General features: G+C 45.4%; 1 pseudogene; it reads left to right on the forward strand.

Moving 5' to 3' along the window:
* Positions 1 to 24,438, forward strand: part of LOC112447011 (coiled-coil domain-containing protein 3-like) — a 98,433-nt pseudogene that overhangs the window by 13,250 nt on the left and 60,745 nt on the right.

A 24,438-nucleotide genomic window follows, 5' to 3' on the forward strand; every position in this document is an offset into this window, starting at 1 on the left:
ATGTGCCTACCAGCTGTGCATCTCATGGAGTATTTTCACTGTACTCCCCAACCCTTGGAAAGTGCTGGGCACAGGGCAGATGCTTCATCATTTTTATTGAATAAGTTCAATTTCAATAATTATATCCATAGTGTCGGCAACACTATGAGGTATATTAGAACAGTGATTGTCACAGTTGGTACTTCACAGTTCAGTAAAGAAAGAAAACATTTTATTAGGAAGACTGTAAAAGAATTGCTAAGTTTTCAGTTTATCCCACAGGGATATTTAAAAAAATGAAACAAATCTCTCCCTCCATCACTAAGGCTATCGGAGGTCTGTTGAGGAACCCACGCAAGGGAGGTTCTACCTCTTTGGACACCCCTGCTTCAGCATTTCCCTAAGCCAGCAACCTGGGACAGTCAAGTACACTTGAAGTTCCTTCCTGGACCTCGGGAGTTCTTTTTGGAAGACAATCTTTTGACAGACAGGGGTGGGGGAAGCTTTTGGGATGTTTCAAGTGCAGTCCATTTATTGTGCACTCTATTTCTATTTTTTTTCCCTGGTGGCTCCGTTCGTAAAGAGTCTGCCCACAGTGTGGGAGACCCGGGTTCAATCAGTGGGTGGGGAAGATCTCCTGGAGAAGGAAATGACAGCCCACTCCAGTATTCTTGCCTGAAGAATTCAATGGACTGAGAAGCCTGGTGGGCTACAAAGGGTTGGACACATCTGAGTGACCAAACACTTATTTCTAGTATTATTTCATCAGCTCCACTTCAGATCATCAGGCATTAGATCCTAGAGGTTGGGGGCCCCTGCTTTAGTTCCCTCTTTCATCTTCTACACAGCTCCAGCCTGCTTCCTCCCCTCTTCCACCTGCAGAACTACCTGCCGGGCTTCTCTGAGTGTGACTAAGAGTCGCCTTGCCTCACTTCCTTTCCTCTGAGTCCCTTCTCCTAACTGGGTTTCCCTGATCTCCGTTTAGGCACTTTTGCCCCAGGTGGTGCTAGTGGTAAAGAACCTACCTGCCAATGCAGGAATCCGATCCCTGGGTTGGTAAGATTCCCTGGAGGAGGGCACGGCAACCCACTCCAGTATTCTTGCCTGGAGAATTCCCATGGACAGAGGAGCCTGGCAGGCTCTGACAGTCAGACGTGACTGAAGCGACTTAGCACAGCATACCAGAGGACCTTAGCACTGCAGACTCACGTGATTGTTCTGGCTCTTTGGAGTCCCTTGTCATTCCACGTGTATGTTAGGGTCAGCTTGTGTATTGCTTCCTAAAGGCCCTGAGAGGGTAACAGGCAGGAAGGCCTGGGTTCTCCAGACAGAGGGAATAGGCTGCAAGTGTCAGACGTTTTTTTCTCTCTCTCTCAAGCAGCCAGAGGAAACAAACTAGTGTTACATTTTTTTCCCCTTCTCGATACACATTTAAAAGGAGGTTTCTCTGAAAATTCTGTGTTGCAATGATGACTTCTGGCTCCACCTGAACTTAACTTTTCTCAAACCTTGAGCTAAGCAATGCATTTTTTCATAAGGAAATGTTTGTCTTAAGCTATGTTAATATACTACGTATTTCCGCTAAACTCTGGCTTCAGGTCAGTTCCCCCTAAAGGCTCAGAACTGACTTGACAAACCAGTATGTCTTACTCATACCTTGTTCTCCTAATCTATGTTAATGAAATGATATATTTGCCTGGAAATCTGCCTTTCTTCAAGATTCATGTCAATCATTTTATGGCCCAGGATGACTCACCTGCTGCCAGTGTTATCTCAATGCATGTTGTGGGTGACAGGCCTGGTGCCATTCTCTGAGACATTGCCTTTCTTTCCTTAGCAGACTGCTAGTGGCTGTATAACATCTGGCTAAAGACCAGCAGGGGGTACTCTTACTGCGCCCATCTGAAGTCTATGTCAGCAGCTTTCTCTCTCTCTTTTATACTTTAATAAAACTTTATGACACAAAAGCTCTGAGTGATCAAGTCATATTTGATCTTCATTTCAGATTGAAGATACATTCCATGGTATTGCCATCTTAAGTCTTTCCATCACGATGGGACATCTGTACATGTATTCATGTTATTTTTTCAGCAACCGTGTATAATTCCCAGTGTGCCAGTCTTGTCATCCTCGTTACATCCATGGCAAAGTATTTTATTAATGTTGACATTATTGAAAGGGAATTTTTTTAAATTCCTTTTCAGATTATTATTTGCTAGTGTATACAGATAAAACTGTGTAATCATTCATTTTTATCAGTTTGGACAGCTTGATAGTTGTCTTTACTTTCTTTACTTTCTCATACTTTAATATTATCCTGGCTCATATATGTACTGCTTCACCCCTAATCTCAGTCATTTATTCAAAGAACTTCTGTCCTTTTATTTTTTTTAACATTGAATTATTTTTGATTATGCTGGGTCTTCGTTGCTAGATGTCTGGTTGTAGTGAGCAGAGGCTGCCCTCTAGTGGCCGTGCCCTGGCTTCTCACTGCAGCAGTTGCTCTGGTTGCAGAACTTGGGCTGTGTAGCATGCAAGTACTTCAGTAGTTGTACAGGGGCTTAGTTGCCCCTGGGCATGTAGAATCTTCTAGCACTAGGGAGTGAACCTGTGTTCCCTGCATTGGTAAGCATATCCTTTACCACAGGACCACGAGGGACAAATGTCCCTTTCATTAGAGAATGATATGCACAACATACATGTAGGAGCTAAATATGCTCAGCTGACAATACTCGGAAATATATACATGTATTCCAGTTTACCTTTGAACATATTCAGTTAAAGGTAATTTGTGATGATGTCTCCATGGATCTTGGAACCTTTCCTTTTGTTTCTCCGTAACTTCCCATTCCAATGGTAAGATACCTGGCGTCCACCACCTGTCATGTATAGAATTCAGTGTTTGTCCCATGTGGTTACTGAAAAAACTGTCAGACTGTCTTCCAAAGGGGGCTGTGCATGCATCCCACCAGTATCTTGAGTATGTTTCTGTAGGATAGTTTACTATCAGTATACCCTCCGTGGCCAGGTGTCTACTTCAGTCTTTACCAGTTATGAATGGGCTTTTTTGCTCTAGTGTTCTTGGACAATTTGAGTACAGATTCTTTGTCAGATATGCATTTTTAAGGAAAACAATTGTATTTATTTTTCGCTGTGTTGGGTCTTCGTGTGTGGGCTTTTCCCTAGTTCGGGTGAGCGTGGGCCATAACTAGTGGTGTGTGGGCTTCTCACTCCAGTGGCTCCTCTTGTTGTGGGGCACAGGCTCACGGGCTTCAGTGGTTGCAGTATGTGAGCTCGGCATTGTGTCTTCCAGGATCTAGAGCACAGGCTCAGTAGTTGTGGCACATGGGCTCCATAGCATGTGGATCTTAGCAGATCTTCCCATAGCAGGGATCACATCTGCATCTCCAGGACTGGCAAGCGGATTCTTTACCACAGAGCCACCAGGGAAGCCCTCAGGCATATTTTTGATTCTAGTTTTCCACACATGTACCTGGTGAGACAGGCCAGGATCAAGAGGCCTGGCCACTGGGAGTCCTCAGCCACAGTTCTGGCTGTGCCGTCGAAAGCTCTGGGGACTTCGGCGAGTGCCTCAGCTTCCCTGGGACTGTTTCCTCCCCTCAGAAATGCCCTGCTGTTGGACTGTAGCCCACCAAGCTCCTCTGTCCCTGGGATTTCTGAAGTCAGAATACTGGAAAGGGTGCCACTGCCTTCTCTACAAGGTAGCATTTGGAAGATATTTTCTCCTGGATTGTGGTTTTGATGAAGGAAGGAGGATCCCTTCCAGGGCTTGAGAATGGATTCTTGTCTGACACTTGGAAATGAATTGTCCGTGGTGAGGAGTGCCATCCAAGCGAGAGACTTCATTGGGAAGGGCTGCCAGGGCAGAGGGCAGGAGGGTGAGGGAAACGGAGAGAACTGCTCTGCCACGTGGCTCACCGTCTCAGGGTTTATGGTCATTGGGTTAGTTTCTGGTTTGTCTCTTGCCAGTCATTCTGAATTGGAATCCTTCCTGGGGGCACACGCATCACTCAGCCGAGGTGGATTCCAGCGAGGAGGATCCTGGGAAGTTGCTAGGACCTCTGGACTGCAGTCTCCCATCTCTTTTTGACCTCTCCAGAATCCTGGTTGGTGGTAGCTTGTTAGTCCCTTGTTCCTTACCAGGACCTCCCGTTGTAAGATGACTCCTGCAAGTGTTTTCTCTTCTCTGTTGCCTGGCAAGGGTGGGTGGTCAGTGGTTCATTTAATAGTGTGTCTTTTGGTTCTCTCGAATAAGGTCCTTCACAGAGTAAATGTATAAAATTGTAAAAGTCAGTGTTTTAAATAATTTATATTCCTAATTTGGTAAGTTGGCTTTTTTTGTTGTGTGTTATAACTCATCACCAGACCAAAGGTCATGTAAATCTTTTGTTGTTTTCTAAAATTTTATAGTTTTTTAAATTGAATTACAGTGTTAGTTGCAAAGTTTGTGTTTCTGTTCATTTCATCTTTTTTTTTTTCAGTTATTTATTTTTAGTTGATTGATCATTGATTTACAATATTGGTTTGATTTGTCATACATCCACATGAATTAACCATAGGTGTACGTGTGTCCCCTCACTCTTGAATCTCCCTCCCACATCCCATCCATCCCCACCTCTCTAGGTTATTACAGAGCCCCAGTTTGAGTTCCCTGAGTCATAACAGCAAATTCCCACTGGTTTTCTATTTACAAATGTTGGTGTACATGCATCCATGCTGCTCTCTCCATTCATCTCACCCTCTCCCTCTTGTTCCCCACCCTTGTCCGTAAGTCTGTTCTCTATGTCTGCATCTCCGTTGCTGCTATGTGAACAGATTAATCAGACCCATCCTTCTCGATTCCATGTTTTTCTCTTTCTGACTGACTTCCCTGTTTAATACACTCTAGGTTCATCCCCTTCATTAGAACTGACTCAAATGTGTTCCTTTTTATGGCTGCATTTGATACAGGCTCTGATTGTTCCTTAGCCATGTTTTGAGGAGGGTCATGGAGCTATTCTGCTCCATTTCAGTTTGGGCTTCCAGTCTGAGTGCTCACAGCAGAGCTGCTTCTGGGTGAGCCCTCTGAGGTCTGTGAGTGCAGGGCTGCCCGCTCTTCTCTGGGGGCCCGCAGGGGGCGCCAAAACCCCCTCTGACCCGTGGGCACAGGACGCTTTGCCTTCAGACTGGGCTCAGTGACCAGCTGGCGGGAGCTTTGTCTCCTCAGGGCCCTCAGGGCTCGGGCTGCTGGGTAACGGGGCTGCGTCCCAGCTGAGAGGAGCGGGGTTGCCTCAGTGCCCACCAGCAGGGAGGCGCTGCAAGAGGGGAAAATGAGGACAAAGTAGACGTGTCCTGTGTCCAGCTGAGCGCTGACCGGAGGTCCATCTCAGAGGACTCGGGGGGAAAGAGCTCCATGTGCAAAATGGCGGGTTTTCAGTTCGATTTCTGTTAGATGATCCAGAGGATGACCTTCACTGATGTTCTTCCGAGTAGATGGCCAGTTTTCCTGTCACTGTTTCTTAAGAAGACTGTCCTTTCCTCTTCACTCGTTCCTGGTTTGATTTTCATGAACTGACCACGTACATGTGGGTTCATTCCTGGGCTCTCTATTCTTTCCTGGAGTCCATGTGTCTGTGTTCCTGCCAGTTCCTCACTGTGGTGGTTACTACAGGTCCGTGATGTAGTTGGAAGTTGGAGAGGAAGATGCCTCCAGCTGCGTTCTTCTTTCTCAGAGTCTTCTTGGCCATTAAGGTCCTGTTCAATATTAGCAGCCTAATATTAGGAATATTTCTATTTCTGTGAAAAAGGCCATTGAATATTATTTTGTGATTGCAGTCAGTGTATTTGTTGATGGCTTTGGTTGGAATGGACATTTTAATTCCTCATTGTTCCAGTGTGTGAGCGTGGAATAGTTTTCTGTTTATTTGTGTTTTCTTTGGTTTCTTTATCAGTGCTTTCTAGTTTTTTGACTTCTGGTCTTTTATGTCCTTGATTAAGTTTGTTGCTAGATGTTTTATTCTTTTTGATGCAATTATAAGTGGGACTTTCTTAATTTTTGTTTCTGATTGTTATTAGTGTATAGAAGCGCAAGTGATTTTTGTATATTTATTGGGATTGTAAGTTGTAGTATTTTATATGATTGGAAATTGATTGGAAATTGTTCAACTTTACTGAATGTAGTCTAACAACTTTTTGTGAAGTTGAAAGGTTGTTGTTGAATCACGTGAAGACACCAGGATTCTTGGCCCTCGGAGGAGAAGAATTCAATCTGGGGCCAGAGATGAGGCTTGATCGCTCAGAGCTTTTGTGTAATAAAGTTTTACTGAAATATAAAGGAGATAGAGAAAGCTTTTGACATGGGCATCAGAAGGGGGCAGAAAGGGTACCCCCTTGCTAGTGTTAGCAATGAAGTTACATACTCTCCAATGAATCCAAAGAATGTCAGGAGGTTGTAAAGACCTCACCAGACCTACTCCCATAATTTACATTTTAAGATAACAGAATTAGCCAGAAGGTTTAATTCAGAGACTGTCCTCAGGCAGGATACATTATTGTTATATAATCCTAAGAAATGTAGAGAAGAAAAAAAAAATGTTTGTCCTTTCTTCCTCCTTGAGAATTCCAGACCCCTCTCTCCTTGGGGACCCCTAGACTTATCAACCTGCCTAAGAAATGACTCTCTCAAAGTTATGGGGAAAATTTTATTTGTAAAATCTATTTCTCCTGCAATAGGTCATCCAGAGCACCCAAGGCATGGTGGTTACTAATAGACTTCCCACAGTACGTCTTCATTCCATGTGGACTCCTTCGAGGGCAGTGAGCATCACAGCATCCCTTGAACTTCGTCTGGGTAAGTCTTGACCTCTATAGGAAAGTTTCATGCCTGTCTAATCTGATTTTCTTTTATGGTATTGACTTGTTTGTTTTGAAACATAATTTACTTTCCAGGAATTTAAAATGTACAGAAAACTCCTAGCAATGGGGAAAGGGCTCGCATTTGCCACATCATCTAAAATACTCTATATATTTTATCCAAAATGGGTGCGTTCTCCTGAAAAAACCTGCACATAATCTCCAAAATCAGGAAATCGTATGGTTTCTACAGTATAATGTAATCCACAGCCCCACCTCCCTTTCAGCAATTGTTCAATTGTATGAATATATCTTTTCTTCTCATCCTTTTTTTTTTTTTGGAACACATGTATACCTGTGGCAGATTCATGTTGATATATGGCAAAACCAATACAATATTGTAAAGTTAAAAAATTAAATAATTTTTTTTAAAAGAGTGTTACTGAGATTTTCAGTGATTTGCACAAACTTGATGGATTTAAAGCAGACATGGTGAATATGGGATTGGCGTGACCTTTTCTATATGGATATTTTTCACTAAAGATGGTTTTAATGTTTTTTCATGATACTCGGGGTTTCCATTCGAATCGGTGCAGGGGCATCAGGCCTTATCTCGAGTGGATGGGGAAATCGGTGCCTTTGGGGTTGTGGTACGACCCACGAGGGTTTCTGTTGAGTTTCAATGTGAGACCGGCCTCCTCTTGAGGAGCAACGGGAACGTCGGGATTCCTTTCCAGACAAAGCAGGGGAATCGACCTTCATCTCGAGATGAGGAGGGGCAAAGGGGCTCAGATTGAGGTGTGCCGGGAAACTCGGTGTTCCTCTCGAGTGGGGACGGGTATGTCGGGGAACTTCCAGAGTTTCATAAAGGGTGTGAAGTACCGTTTCGAGTTTCAAGAGGGAACGTGGGATTTCTCTCGAGACGCTGCAGTGGGAAAGGGCCTCATCTTGCGTTGAGGGGAGAATCCTGTGGTTTTCCTTGAGGCTTGGCAGGAAGTTTGGAGTTCCTCTTGAGTTGCAACGTGGACCTCAGGGTCCCGCTCTTATTGCCTCAGGGAAGTCAAGTATCATTTCGAGTTGTGACGGGCACTTCGGGATTCCTCGCAAGTCACTTCAGGGGAAATAGGCCTCATCTAGACTTGTGTCCAGAAACTCCATGTTCCTCTCCAGTGGCGACAGGGATCTCGGGGTTGCGTTCAAGGTTCACCTGGGGAGTCAGGCCTCGTCTCGAGTTGAAGCAAAGAACTCTGCTCTCCTCTGGAGTTGCGACGGGTATCTCCTGGAGCCCTTTGAGTGGCCTAAAGGGAGTCAAGCCTCCTATGGAGTTTTGAGAGGGAACTCGGGGTTGCTCTCTAGGCTCTGCAGGAAAAGAAGGGCCTCATCTCACGATGACAATGACGGGGGAATGCCGTGGTTTTCTCGAGTTGTGGCGGGAAGTTTGGCATTTCTCTCGAGTTACGACGGGGAACTCAGGGAGCCTCTTGTGTTGTCCCAGGGAAGTCCAGTCAGCATTCGAGTTGCGAGGGGGAGCGTGGGATTGCTCTTGAGTCACGGCAGGGGAATCGGGCCTCAATTTGCATTGAAGAGGGAGTCTCGAGGTCTTTCTCGAGTTGTGGCAGGAAACTTTGGGTTCCCTCGAGTTGCGACGGTGACCTCAGGGAGCTTCTCATGGTGCCTATGGGAAGTCAGGAATCTTTTCGAGTTGTGAGGGGCCTCTCAGGATTCCTCTAAGGTCAGTGTAATGTAAGAGGGCCTCATCTCCAGTTGAGGCGGGAACCTCAGGGATCCTCTCCTGTTCTGATGTGGATCTCAGGGTGTATCTGCAGTTTCAAACAGGGAGTCAGGTCTCGATTTGTGTTGAGGCATGGAACTCTGCTTTCCTCTCAAGCTGTAAAAGAGGTTTCAGGCCTCCAGTTGAGTTGAATTGGGGAGCTGGGGCTTTTCTCGAATTTGCAACTGGGGTATCAGTACTCCCTTCATGTTGTGAGTTGATTCTCGGGGTTCCATTCGAATCAGTGCAAGGGAATCAGGCCTTATCTCGAGTGGATGGGGAAATCTGTGTCTTTTGAATTGTGGCAAGACCCCCGGGTTCCTCTCCAGTTTCAATTTGAGACCGGCCTCCTCTTGAGGGGTGACGGGGACCCCGGCATTCCTTTCCAGACGAAGCAGGGGAATCGACACTCATCTCAAGTTAAGGAGGGGAAAACGGGGCTCTTCTTGAGTTGAGGTGGGAAACTCAGCATTCCTCTTGAGTGGGGACGGGTATCTCGGGAAGCTTCTGGGGTTTCATAAAGGGTGTCAAGTTCCCTTTCGAGATCCAAGAGGGAACGTGGAATTTCTTGGGAAACGCTGCAGCGTAAACGGACCTCATCTTGTGTGGAGGGGAGAATTTCATGGTTTTTGTGGAGTTGTGGCAGGAAGCTTAGGGTTCCTTTCGAGTTGTGTGGGGACCTGGGGGACCCGCTTGTGTTTCCTCAGGAAGTCAGATCTGCTTTTGAGTTATGAGGGGAACCTCAGGATTCTTCTCATGTCACTGCAGGGATGAGTAGGGCCTCATCTCGAGTTGAGGCAGGAACCTCAGAGTTCCTCTCCATTTCTGACATCGATCTCGGGGTTTCTGTAGAGTTTGAACAGGGGAGTTAGGCCTCGTCTTGTGTTGAGGCATGGAACTCGGCTTGCCTCTCGAGTTGTGAATGGTGTGTCAGGCCTCTTGTCAAGTTGGATTTGGAAACTGCGGCTTTTTCTGGAGGATGCACCTGGGGTGTCAGTGCCCCTTTGTGTTGTGACTTGATTCTTGGGGTTCCATTCAAATCGGTGCAGGGGCATCAGGCCTTATCTCAAGTGGATGGGGAAATCAGTGTCTTTGGGATTGTGACATGACCCACGAAGGTTCTTGTCAAGTTTCAATGTGAGACTGGCCATCTCTTGAGGTGCGACAGGAACGTCAGGATTCCTTTCCAGTCAAAACAGGGGAATCGACCCTCATCTCGAGATGAGGAGGGGCAAAGGGGCTCAGATTGAGGTGTGCCGGGAAACTTGGTGTTCCTCTCGAGTGAGGACGGGTATGTCGGGGAACTTCTGGAGTTTCATAAAGTGTGTCGAGTACCATTTCGAGTTTCAGGAGGGAATGTGGGATTTCTCTCAAGACGCTGCAGTGGGAAAGGGCCTCGTCTTGCGTTGAGGGGAGAATCCCGTGGTTTTCCTCGAGGCTTGGCAGGAATTTGGGGGCTCCTCTCTAGTTGCGATGTGGACCTCACGGACCCTCTCGTGTTGCCTCAGGAAAGTCAAGTCTCCGTTCGAGTTGCGAGCGGCCTCTCGGGATTCCTCTCCAGTCAGTGCAGGGGCATAGGGCCTCATCTTGAGTTGAGGCCGGAACCTCAGGGTTCCTCTCCAGTTCTGACATGGATCTCGGGCTTCCTATGGAGTTTCAACAGGGGAGTCAGGCCTCGTCTCGTGTGGAGACATGGAAGTCCGCTTCCCTCTCGAGGTGTAAAAGGGGTGTCAGTCTTCCTTTCGAGTGGACATAGGGGTCTGGGGCTTTTTCTCAAGGTGCCACGGGGCTGTCACACCTCCCTTCGTGTTTTGAGTCAATTCTCAGGGTTCCAGTCAAGTCCGTGCAAGGGAATCAGGCTTACCTGGAGTGGATGGGGAAATCAGGGTCTTTTCGAATTGAGGCACAACTCCCTGGGATGTGCTCGAGTTTCAAGGTGAGACCGGCCTCCTCTTGAGGGGCGACGGCAACGTCCAGATTCCTTTCCCAACGAAGCAGGGGAATCGACCCTCATCTCGAGTTGAGGAGGGGGAAAACGGGGCTCTTCTTGAGTTGTGGCGTGAAACTCGGTGTTCCTCTCAAGTGGGGACGGGTATTTCGGGGACCTTCCTGAGTTGCATCAAGGGTGTCAAGTACCCTTTCGTGTTTCAAGAGGGAATGTGGGATTTCTCTGGAGACACTGCTCTGGAAAAGGGCCTCATCTCACGTTGAGGGGAGAATCTCGTGTTTTTTCTCGAGTTGTGGCGGGAAGCCTGGGGTTCCTCTCGAGTTGCCACGGGGACCTCAGGGACCAACTCGTGTTGCCTCAGAGTGGTAAGGTCTCTTTTCGAGTTGTGAGGGACACGTCGGGATTCCTCTTGAGTCGCTGCCGGTGAATAGGGCTGTGTCTAGAGTTCAGTCGGGAAACTCAGTGTTCCTCTCTGGCGGCGACAGGGATCTCGGGCTTCATATCAAGGTTCAACTAGGGAGTCAGGCCTCGTCTGGTGTTGAGGCATGGAACTCTGCATTCCTCTCGAGTTTTCAAAGGGGTATCAGGCCTCTGGTGGAGTTCAGGCGGGGAATTTGGGCTTTTTCAAGAGGATAGGCTTGGGCGACAGGCCTCCCATCCTGTTGTGAGGGGATACTCACTGTTCCATTGCAGCTGGTGCAGGGGAATCAGGACTTATCTGGCGTCCTCTTTCCTTGCAGCAGGATCCGCAGGGTTCCACTTGAGATTCAGTTGGTGACACAGGCCTCCTCTTGTGGTGCGAGGGGAAGTTGGGATTCTTCTTGAGCTGAAGAAGGGAATGGGCCCTCATGTCCACATGAGGTGGGACACACAGGGCTCTTTTCGAGTAGTGGCAGGAAACTCGGCTTTCACCTCGAGTTGTGACGGGGATCTCTGGGCCCCCTTGAGTTGCATGAAGGGAATCAAACCTCCTGTCGAGTTTTGAGAGGGAACTTGGGATTGCTCTCGAGGTACTGCAGGAGAAAAGGGCCTCATCTCGCGTTGACGGGGGAATCTCTTGGTTTGTCTCGAGTTGCGGCGGGAGGCTTGGGGTTCCTCTCCAAGTACCACGAGGAACTCAGGGAGCCTCTTGTGTTGCCTCAGGGAAGTTAAATCTCCATTCGAGTTGCGAGGGCGAGTGCGGAAGTGCTCTGGAGTCACCGCAGGGGAATCAGGCCTCAATTCGCATTGAAGGGGGAATCTCAAGGTGTTTCTTGAGTTGCGGCAGGAAGTGTGGGTTCCCTTGAGTTACCATGGGGACCTGAGGGAGCCTCTCATGTTGTTTCTGGGAAGTCAAGAATCCTTTCGAGTTGTGGGGGGCCTCTCGGGATTCCTCTCGAGTTGGTGCAGGCGACTAGGGCCTCATCTTGACTTGAGGCAGGAAACTCAGGGTTCCTCCATAAGGGATGGTGTCATCTGCATATCTGAGGTTACTGATATTTTTCCCAGCAATCTTGATTCCAGCTTGTGCTTCATCCAGCCTGGCATTTCACATGATGTACTCGACATCTAAGTTAAATAAGCAGGGTGACAATATTCAGCTTTGACATACTACTTTCCCAATTTGAAACCAGTCTGTTGTTCCATGTCCAGTTCTAACTGTTGATTCTTGAACTGCATACAGATTTCTCAGGAGGCAGTAAGGTAGTCTGCTATTCCATTTCTTTAAGAATTTTCTACAGTTTGTTGTGATCTACACAGTCAAAGGCTTTGGAGTAGTCAATAAAGCAGAAGTAGATGTTTTTCTAGAAGTTTCTTCCTGGTTAGGAAATAGCTAGGTGTAGCTACAGTAGAATCAATCAATTTCATAGAGAGATATTTTAACAGTTGTTCATATCTTGTGTTTTACACCAATGATTAGGGTGATGTTTTCATTGTTTTCATCACTAGGTTGAACTTCTCAACTTTAACTGAAACATTTATATTATCCTCTAAAATTTTAGGGCAATTTAAAAAAGTTATGAAACATTTTATGTTACAGATTTTTTTTTTTGTAAACTGGAGGAATGCTAGACAGAAAGTTACTTAGTGATAATATGAATTTTAGTTTGGTAAGAGATGATAGTTGGAATTGAGGCCGAGACGTTTGCAAACTAATTTTTTCTTTGTTATTCTATATAACTTGCAAAATGCCAGAGTAACAATTTTTAATATAGCAATTTGTCTCCTTTTAAAATGTGTATTCTTAAAGAGGATGATGGAGATAAGTAGAAAATAGTTTAATGTAGTGACTTATTTTTCTCCAGCTGATCTGTTAATAAACCCAAGAGCCCAGTAACTGTTTTGTCCAAAATGGTCTGATGGCCCTTGCTAAAACTTTTCCTACTGTGATTCTGTGGGATTCTGCAGGGCATTCTCATTCTGGGACCATTCACCCTCCCTGTCGTAAGCAGGCAAGTGAGAATGTCAGTAACACTGAAAACCATGCATAGACCCTACGTTTTTTGAAAAATACATATTAATTGCAAATACTGATAATATGATTATTAATGGTGATAAAGTATTTCCAGTGCACTTGACTGTGATCTGTGTGTAGTGACTTTACAGCTAAAATTACTGTTTGTAGCATGTGGTCCCTTTCAGCTTTGTTTTAAAGTAAAACAACTCACTGATTATTTTTCTTTCTGAAGAAGAAAGACTTGTGGTTCTATCTTAGAAAATTGACAACTTGGTTTTCCTTTGACTTTTCTTTGGCCTTTTGGCTCTTCTTTACACTGGTTACTAATCCCCATGTGTGCATGCTAAGTCATTTCAGTCGTGTCTTACTCTTTGTGAACTTACAGACTATATCCCGCAGTCTCCTTGTCCAAGGGATTCTCCAGGCAAGAATACTGGAGTGGGTTTCCATTGCCATCTTCCCAACCCAAGGATTAAACTGGGGTCCCTTTGTCTACTGCATTGGCAGGCAGATTCTTTACCCCTAGTACGACCTGGAAAGCCCCACTAATCCACATGGCAGGCCAATTCAGATTCGTGGTGCTGCCTTTTCTGCCTTTCTCAGGGACTGCACTTCTGTTTTTCCACAATCCATTTTGTGAAACTGGTTTTCTCCACCTTGAACTACTGGTGAAGAAACTGACCTTCCTCTACATGAATCTAGGTGCAGAGGCTGCAGTGAGGCCTCAGGGGTTGTGGGTTCTTGGGGATCTTCGGTTCCTACAGTGTCTTTGTGTTTCCTTCACAGAGAAGCCTGAGGTGCTGAGGCTGACCATCTGAAGTCCATAGAGTGAAATCTCCTAGAAGGACAGGCTGGAAAGGAAGTTCGAGACTAATATGCTTGCTCCAGAAGTTTGTAGCAGAAACGTTAATAAGAAGAGATCCTTTCCAGTTATCTTTTCTCCTTATCTTCTCTCTCTCCATTTCCCTTTACTTATGTGATGCAACCCACCCCGACCACGGTGGTTTTTCTGGAGCCTCCTGGCATTTTATTCATATCTCTATCATGTGAATTACTTAGGTTTAGATCTGATCTGTATCTACTATCTGTCTTCTATGTAGACTCCTAACATTTCAAGACCTTTGGATACAGTATATACTTAAATATTGAGTGAATAAATGAAGATCTTTTGCTGAAAATATATAAATATTAATAAAATATCTACTTAGCACATGAATGCAAGTATTATATTTGATGGAATTCTGTGTGTGCTGAAAGAGCCTGAGGAACATTTTAAGGGCTCATCACCAAGCTCCAAATGTTATTTGATAGGTTTATGCAGAGAGACTTAATTTTAGTTTTGAATTCGTGGAGAACAGGGTCAAGGTGTGAGAGTGACTTGATCATTCTTGGTGCATCTTTGGAAAATCAAGGCCGTTATCTTCCTTTTTTGTAAAAAAAAATTTTTAAGTATATATGTTTATTTGGCTGTTCCTGGTCTTAGTTGCAGCACATAGGATCTTCATTGCTACATGTGGGATTTTTAGTTCCTCAACCAGGGATCAAACCTGGGCCCCCTGCAGTGGGAACATGGAGTCTTAACCACTGGACTGCAGAAAGTCCCTTTTTTTCTTTGTTTGAATAAATGCTTTCTGAAAAATTTAATTTTATTTATTTATTTCTGGCTGGGCTGGGTCTTTGTTGCTATGTGCAGACTTTCTCTAGTTGTGGAGCATGGGCTCTAGGCACTCCAGCTTCAGTCGTTGCAACTCGTGGACTTACTTGTCCCTTGGAATGTGGGATCTTTCTGAACCAGGGATCAAACTCCTGTCCCCAGTATTAGCAAGTAGATTCTTAACCACTGAACCACCAGGGAAGTCCAAGTCCATTATCTTTCTTTAAAAATGTGAACGGTCAAGAGATTGAACAGACGACTGATGTTACAAAAGCAATTTGGGCACAGAAAATCCTGGAGGAAAATATAGAAGGATAGCTGGTAGAAACATGACAAACTTTTTGTATAGGAATCCTAAGACCTGTGTTTACTCGCTGGCTGAAAGAATGGTAATCCACCTTGATTCCAAAAAAATATATGAAAAGCTTGTGAATATGTGAGGTATACAAAAAGATGAGAGAGGGAAATAGATCAAATTGAAAGGAATTGAGTATAGCACTGAGGTGAACCAAAATGCTGAAATGAATTTCAGAAGGACTTGCAGTTTTTAAAGGTGGTTGACATTTATCCCTCAGGTTTAAGGTAGAAAGGGAAGTGGGAACACAGCTGGATCATGCCCCATGGCTGTGAGATGAAAAGAAATAGTCTCAGAAGGACAACTCTTCTGTCCTCTAGTATCCAAAAGAAGTGTTTCTATGGCTTCTAAATAAAATAGCTTCTGTGGGATGAAATATACTGTGAAGTACATTCTCAACTGATTTCCGGGTTTGTCCTGATGCTTGACTCCATGTTCACTTGAGGAAAAGCAGAGATTCTGTAAGGGGCCAGGGGGTATTATCTCTCAACCTGCCACCTGACACAGGAATAAAATGCTCTCAAGCAGATCAACCATGTCTCCTGGAGATGATTTTCCATGTTCAGTTTTTGTTAAATCAGCCCATGTTCAGTTCAGTTCAGTCGCTCAGTTGTGTCCGACTCTTTGTGACCCCGTGAACCACAGCACATCAAGCCTCCCTGTCCATCACCAACTCCTGGAGTCCACCCAAGCCCATGTCCATTGAGTTGCATATCCTATCTTTTTTCTTCCTGTCCTCTCTACAGATGTAAACCTCATCCAGGTGTGTTTTGTTTTGTAAGTCACTGGCTTATTTGTGATGACAAAGAGATCATTTTTGAAGCATATTTGGAATTGTGGAGCACCCAGAAATTTTTGTGAGGTTTTTTTTTTTTTAATGGAGCATTTAAATATTTGTCAGGAATGGTCTTTCTCCCACTCTACTTCAGACAATAATGTTTTTTTAAAACCAGTCTAGTTTCTTGGACTTCTAGTTGGATGGCTTCACCGACTTGAAGGACGTGAGTTTGAGTAAGTTCCAAGAGTTAGTGATGGACAGGGAAGCCCGGTGTGCTGCAGTCCCTGGGGTGGCAAAGAGTCAGACCTGACTGAGTTGCTGAACTGAACTAAACTGAGCTTCTTAACCCTTAGGAAGGGTGGGTGGAGGAGTTGGCAGTTTGAGATGTGCTCTTGAGAGCTCTCCCTGGGTCACTCTGAAAACACCTGTCCTAATGATGAAGAGGGAATGTCTGCGGATGCAGGGCTGACAGAAGGCAGTTCTGAGAAGCTCCCCAGTTTTGGGAGGAGGGGTGGGAGGCCAGTGCCCTGGTAGTTTGCATGAGGGGTCCACACTCTGAGGACACTGGAACACGGTGGGTTTCTCCCCTACCTGCCCACTGGCTCCTGACTGGCCCAGTACTCAGAGGCCCTTCACTGGGCAGAGCCCAGCCTGTGTGTCCCTCGGTGGGCAGCCCTTTGTGAGTTTTCATGCTTCCCTTTACTCTTTTGTTTCCCCTTCCTTCTTTTTCCTTCTTATTCTTCTTGTTTCCCTTCTCCTCGATGTTTGTTTTTCTTTCTTCTCTTGATTATTCTCATTTTCCCCCTTACTTTGTAGCTATTCTGTACATTTCTTTCACCTTAAAATCTGGATCCTCTAGAACTCCTGTGCTCCAGCTTATGATCTTGAAGAGAATATTTTGATGTATAAATTTCTCCTAGGCATCATAACACACTGATTCAAGGAAGTAGTGAAAGAGGTGAGGGTGAGAGGATGAACTCAATTCAGATCAAAGTTTAGGTGTAGGTGTTCAAAACAGTGGAATATATATATATATATATATTTTTTTTAAACAGTGGAATATTGATAACACTCTCTAGTTCTTTGTTTTGGTGAGGTGGTGACATTCTTTTTACCATCAGAATCCAGATGTTTGCTTTTTGGAGCAGGTTGCATGACCTAGGACTATTAAAAAACAACAACAACAACAAAAAACAGGAAACACTGTATGTGTCTCTAAGGGAAAGGCTATTTGTGACCCCCCTAGAGACCCTGTGGGCTCTGCCTGCATCGCCTGCATAGACAGAAAACGAAGAGAAAATGTCCTCGTTTCTACAAAGCCCCAGGGTCTTGTCTCAAGTCTGTTGTTTTGGAGGATTTGAAGATGATTCAAACCAGCAGAAAACAGAAGTGTTCTAGAGCCTGGATTTGCTTTAATATTAACTGTCCTCACTTTGATGTTAAAGATCTTTCTTCAAAAATGGCCAGCTCTTGTGTTGAGTTGAAAATAGAGATCTGTCAGTATAAGAGAAACATCTTTTGATTAACTTAGTGAAATATAGTATTTGGGAAAACACTTGTGTATTAAAGCTGTTTGTTAGTATTGTTGCCACAGTGATACCTGTTGGTGAGTGATTATGCCATGCTGTTCTCAGTGATTGTGTTCTGAAAGATGTACCCTGAACTTAGGTGCAGCCCTAGCAATGGCATGGTGACCTGTGCCCTGCTCAGCACCCACTCTCCTGGGGCTCCCGCTTTGTTTCCGTGGTTTCACCATTCTTTGTTCTCACCTTTCATCCCCTCACACAACACTCAACAAATATTTCACACATCTACTGTGTGTCAGGCACTGTTCTAGGTGCTGGGGAGTCAGTAAGGAAAAGAATCTACAAAGTATCTGACTTCATAGAGTTTGATTTAGTCAAGTAAGATAGAGAAATAAGTCGGCAAACAAGTGAATTCTATAGCATTTTGTTTGAGGATCGACTTTGTGGAGAGAGCAACAGGGAATGGGGTGCTCCATGGAGCAGGGAGAAGGAGGGTGTGTGTGTGTTCAGAGATCCTCACACACCCAGATCCCCTGGAGGGAGCAGGACTGTGTGCACAGGGCAGCAGGAAGGCTAGTGCGGCCAGACTGTGCTTAGCAGGTGGGGATGGCACAGAGGGTGGGGCGGCGGGAGAGGAGAAGCCCAAAGGAGGCTCATGGGGCCCAGGTGGAGACCATGCTTTAATCCAGGTGAAATGAACTTTCAATGAAGGTTAACAATACGTTGTATGATTTAAACCATGAATGCCTTTTACTTTTTCCGTGCATTGTCACATATGTGAACTAAAATGCTGCTAAATTAGAAAAGTCTGAGGTATCCCCCAGAGTGACTGCTATGTGTTGTCAGGCATCTGGTCTGTGTGCCAGTCTGGGATGGGGAGAAGTGGGACAGTGGGGAGACAGACTCGTCTTTGTCTCCCTACCAGCTGTGTCTGGGCCTCAGTTCCTCACTGCGATGCAAGGATGGGTAGGAGAAGTCATTCTCCGACTCCAATCCACGATCACTGGTAGTTCCTGGAGGCTCTTTTATGTCTTTATTTTTGTAACCCCCATGTAAGCTTCACAGAAAGCATCCCCTAGCTTAAAAAACAGAAGGAAATGTAGCTTGGCTATCCCTTAGGTTTCTTTTTATTATTATTATTATTTTTACTTTATAATATTGTATTGGTTTTGCCATACATCAACATGCATCCGCCCCACGTGAAGAAGCTGCAGTCCCATAGATTCTGTCTCAGATGACAATCACTCAGTGCCTCTTAGCGAGGGCACATTATCTCTTGTTGAAAGTGCAAAGTCAACTGTCAAAAGTCAGATACGGTGCCCAGGACCCCGTCCTTCCAGGCTAGGGAGTTGGCTTCCATCGTGTACAGACTTAAGAGAATAATATGAACAGTGACTATCTTAGTAGATACTTCCTGACATAAAATAGAAACTAGCTATTGAGATAAGTAATCATGACTGATGTGTAAAGAAGGGCAAAGTGCTAATCTAATTTTAAAAATACCTAATGACATGAGCGTGCCATTTTGTGTTTTACATGTACTGAAAAGGGATCATGTCCTCATAGCATGTAAGTATAGCTGGAAAATAGCCTGGGTGTGTGGGTGCTTATTGTGGTTGCAGGTATATTGTAGTTAGTCTCATTTTCTGGGCACAGAAATGGGAACATCAGGGGCAGGTAGGTTTTGCAGCGCTAACCGCAGCTGGAGCCCTGGGGTGAAAGGAGAGGGGAGGCAAAAAGACGACAGCACCTGGTATTCCCAAGTGGTCTCACATCCAGTACTAACCAGGCCTGACCCTGCTTAGCTTCCGAGATCAGATGAGATCAGGCCTATTCAGGCTTGTAGACAGAGGCGGCTGCTGCCAGGCACCCTGAAAGCCCTGCGCTGCGTCTCAATTTCGCTCTGACCTGCCTGCTGGTTGGGAGAGCCAGGCGCACTTCTCCCCTGACATGCGCTGTATATGCGCCGCAGGACCGGCCACCAGACTCCCGGCAGCCAGGGCGGGCAGCCGGGCGGCTGGCCGAAGCCTCCCGGCCCCCACACACTGCCACCCTTGGCCAGCACCCGCGTCCGGAAGGCTTCTGGGACCCAGAGCAGGCGGCTGGGAATGTGTGTGGAAGGTTGAAGATTGGGTGAGGGTCGAGGAGGTCTCAGCGCTCTCCCACCCTGGGCCTCTGCAGGCCCACCCCATCCCATTCACTGCATAGGGCCACGTGGCCCCGGAGGCGTGCGGTCCTCTGAGCTTCCTTTGGGCCTAGGTGCAGTCCAGCTGGGGCCGGAGAGCCCCTCATGCTCTGCACCTGCCCGGTGCCCAAACGCACGGTGAGCCACCAGCATGATCGACTGGAGAGCGTCAGCCCCGCCCCTTTGCCCTACCGAGACTCCCCCTTGCTCCACGCCACCCCCCAAGCTCAGGGCCTTCCTGAGAGAGCAGATGAGCGACAGGCAAGCACACGGACAGACACACAGACACTCACACGCAGCCAGGCCAAGTGAGACAGACGACAGACACAAGTTCGCCAGCAAGAGCCAGAGTCATAGCACCTAGGAGAGGCCGGGGGCAGAGGAAGGGATGGGAGGCCCGGTATCAGGAAACAGAGCCAGAAAGAGACGAAGGTTCAGAGACAGACTCAAAGATGGCGAGGGGGAGACAGACACGTGTGCGAGCACACACAACTGCACACAGACACACACACACACGGAGGCACAGACAGAGAGAGGGAGACACAGAGCCACTGACAGATGGAAAACGCGAGACAGACACGGGAGAGAAATGGCATCCGACCCGAGACAGACACACTGGCACCCACCATGACATACCTCAGAGAAAGGCTGTGAGGAATTAGCAGCTTCCCCAAGGGAGGGGCGTCAGCCTTGGGCTGAGCCCAGGATGGACACGGTGCCCTGGGGCTGGCAGTCACCAGTAGGGTCTCCAAGACTTCTTGTTCGCAGCTGAGATCTCAAAGGTCCCCTTCGGCTTGGCTACCTTAGGCAAGACCCAGACCCAGTCCCCAGGCCAGAGGGTGAGTGAGTGAGAGTGTGTGTGTGAGTGTGTCGGTGGGCGAGGGTGTGGTCGGGTCGACGGGGGGGCCGGGTGGATACTCAGAATGGAGGGTGGAGTGTGTGGAGGTCAAGGGATGGGAAGCCTGTGTGGTCCTCTTGATGCCTCTCTCTCTCTCTCTTTCTCTGTCTCTGATACCTGGGGTTTCTGGCTCTTGACCCATCTCAGAGTCTGGGTTTGTGTTTGTGTATTTGTGTCTATGTGTCTCTGTGGGTGTGTGCTTGTGTGCACGCAGCACGTGCGGTTGCCTGTGAGGATGGGGCTGGGTTGATGGTGGGGCCGGTGGTGGGGCAGCCTCCAGGATTGCCTGAGGCTTGCCCAGTTCAGTTCAGTTCAGTTTGCGACCCCATGAATCGCAGCACGCCAGGCCTCCCTGTCCATCACCAACTCCTGGAGGTCACCCAGACTCACGTCCATCAAGTCAGTGATGCCATCCATCCATTCATTAACTCCACCATAGTTTGGTCCCAGGTAAATAGTAGGGAGGGAACACAGCTCCACCCATCAACAGAAAATTGGATTAAAGATTTACTGAACATGGCCCTGCCCATCAGAAAAAGACCCATTATCCCCCACAGTCAGTCTATCCCATCAGGAAGCTTTCATAAGCCTCTTATCCTTCTCCATCAGAGGGCAAACAGACTGAAAACGACAGAATGGCTGTACCATTTTAATATTCTCAGAGGCAATATGTGAGAGATCTAATTTTGCTACATCGTTGCTACTGTCACCATTTAAAAAAATTCAGTTCAGTTCAGTCGCTCAGTCGTGTCCACTCTTTGCGACCCCATGAATTGCAGCACGCCAGGCCTCCCTGTCCACCACCAACTCCCGGAGTTCACTCAGACTCACGTCCATCGAGTCAGTGATGCCATCCAGCCATCTCATCCTCTGTCGTCCCCTTCTCCTCCTGCCCCCAATCCCTCCCAGCATCAGAGTCTTGGAAGCTCCATCCACAACCTAAATCTCCATTCTCAAAATGCCTAGAAGGTGATGTGAAGGTGAGTAGTACATGAATGACTCTTGATCCATTGTGAAAATGTAGGGTCAGTTTTATAAGTAAGTTTCACTATCTTTATCCTGACCAAAAAGCATAGGTTTTTATTAGACTCGTAACAACACAATTTTGCAGTTTACAGATTTGCATTCTGGAAGCAAACTTTTGTAATACCATGAGAATTTTATTATGCATGGAGGCAACTCTCCTCCATGTCTAGTAGGAAGAGATGATGGTCCTCAACAGGACTAGTCAAGGTGCTGGGGAGTGTATTCCAACAGGTGAGAGTCTTCGAGGTCCAGGGCCTGACTCATGCACACAATAGACTGTGAACTGGTGACTGACTCTCACCTAGGCAATGTAGAGGGTTTGAGAAGGGCCCTTTAACTCACTGGGTGGCAGAGTGCTGGAAGTGGACTATCTCCCTGAGTTCATCAGAACAGGAGAAATGAGCTTTGTCTCAGAATCAGATGTGGGCCATGTGGGAGAAAAGTCTGGCATATGTTCAATTACCTTCAGTCCTTTTTTTTTTTTTTTTTTATTTTCAATTGAAGGATAATTGCCTTAAGGTATTGTGCTGGTTTTCACCAAACATCAGCGTGAATCAGCCATCGGTTTACCCATGTCCCCTCCCACTTGAATAGTGCTCCCTGAGGATCCATGGAGACTACAGCTGAAAGGTGCAGCAAGAGCAAAAGTCAGAGATCAGGTGAGCTAAAACTGAATCATTAGGCACCACAGGAGTGAGATGCACCCTCCAGATGACTGCAGGAGAGGACACAGCAGTCAGCCTCTTAGCTGAGTACCCACTAAACACACCACAGGAAAATAAAGACAACATGGACAACCTGCCACGGCCAACGACCTAAGTCCCTAAACCAAGCAAAGCTGTCCTATCCTCTGAATCTCTTCCCCACTTAACTGAAGACACTGAAATCGCAGCAAGTGGGCTCAGACGGAGGATCACCTTCCTGTTACAGGCCTCTAGCCCTAAGCAGGACTAAGCCAAGGGAAAACCAAGCTACAAAAGTGAGGAATTCCGATTATTGTCCAGGACTACCCACTTCAAGTACTTAAATGAGACAATATTTGTAACCTAAAATCTCTGCAGTTGTGCAGTATCCAAGACTCTGACTATTATCATGGGCCTGCAGGAGTCTTCTTCCAGGGAAGGAGAAGATAACTGTGGCTGAGTGGGCAAGACAGGAAAATAAAATTGCATCTTAATGCAGTTCAATACAGTGGCCACACAAACATGATTTCATTTACTCCTCACAGCCTCTGCAAAAGTTAAGCATGTGAACTTGTACAGCTGGGCAGGGCTGCATGCTCAGAAGGGCTCTGCACTTGGTTTAATGCTCTGTTGTTGTTGTCTTGAAATTTTTACTAATTTTGAAACAAGGAGCACCACATTTTGACTTTTCACTGAACCCTACAAATTATGTAGTTTGTTCTGCAAAGAGCTTTTGAGAGTCTGACCATATTGAATTTTTTGACCTAGATTCGAATTATATGGTGTTAACTTCTTACAACTTTTTATGCTGTGCATATTTATGCAATTTTCTCTGTTTTATATTAAAATAAAATTTTAAAAATAAATCCTTCCCCAGGAATAGATTTACTCCAGGAAATAAGAAAAAAAAAATTAACTTCTGGCTTATGTTCTCAATGAAATATAAGGGCATGATTCTATCAAATGGACTTCCCTGGTGGCTCAGACAGTAAAGCATCTGCCTACAATGTGGGAGACCTGGATTCAATCCCTGTGTTGGGAAGATCCACTGGAGAAGGAAATGGCAACCCACTCCAGTATTCTTGTCTGGAAAATCTCATGGACGGAGGAGCCTGGTAGGCTATGGTCCACGGGGTCGCAAACAGTGGGATACGATTGACCGACTTCACTTTCACTTTTTTCTATCAAATAGACAAAAATAAGAGAGTTAATCTAAATTGAAGAACTGAAATAAAATCTCTACTGGAAGTACTAAATAGCAGATTTGACTTAGCAGAAAAATAAATTTTGAAGAAGACAAGATAAGCTTGAGATGGAATCATAAAATTCAGAATAAAGACCTAGGAAAGTAAAAGAAGACAACAGAAATGGAAGTAAGATGACAGAGACTCAAATTACAAACTATGATCATCTTTAAAGGAAAAAAGTGGATCAAAATCAACTGTAATAAAAAAAAAATAATAATAATCTCTCCGTAGTATAAAAGGACCTGACACCAATAGAAATAAAGAAGTGTCACTGTGTTCATGGCAGATTTAATAGGCAATGTGTTTCCTATCAGCTTTGTTCTTTGAATTCCAAGAAAATAAAAGTCATCTTGAAATCTTCTAAACTTAAAAAAGGTAATTTCCAAGAATTAATGTATAATCAATAAAGTTTCTATTTTTGTTTCTCTGCAGAAAACAGTAGAGAAATGCCTTTGGGTTTTAGTAGTAAAGTTATAGAGAGGTGATGGCACAAAAAATATGCTAACCAGTCAATTTGCTAGTCATGGTTGAGAGCAAAATGACAATCTCAGATATGTCTATGAAGAAGATTGCTTAAGATGTTAATTCATCCACTGGAAAATGAAAATGAATCAAATTTAAAACTCTATCATTGGGAAGTCATAGTAGAATGGTAAAGAACTAGCAATAAGCCCTGAAAATTGCAAGAGAAAAAACTTTAGAAATCACTAAAAACTAAAGGAGAAAGATTGATGTCTAAAATAATTTGCGTAACTATGGTAACTAACATAGGACACAAATGACAAAATATACTTTAATAAAAGCATTTATTTACCTTAAACAACAGGGCCTACAACCCCAGATTAAACTAACAAAAAGTATATAAAGAGGGAAAAGAGCAAAAGAGCATATATTCTTCTTACTTTTCCATAAAATGGAGTTAATTGTAATATTTAGTTTTCATAATAACATCACAAACAGAAATTCAATAAATCTATAAAAATTGCTAACCTTACCACTAATAAAATTAAAATCAAGTTCTCCATTTTCCAAATTATTATAAATATAAGAGCATACAGAATATCTTCTATTCCACCAGGGAAGCCCTATCCAATAGAAC

This window comes from Bos taurus, chromosome 1 (assembly GCF_002263795.3).
Source record: "Bos taurus isolate L1 Dominette 01449 registration number 42190680 breed Hereford chromosome 1, ARS-UCD2.0, whole genome shotgun sequence".
NCBI lineage: Eukaryota > Metazoa > Chordata > Mammalia > Artiodactyla > Bovidae > Bos > Bos taurus.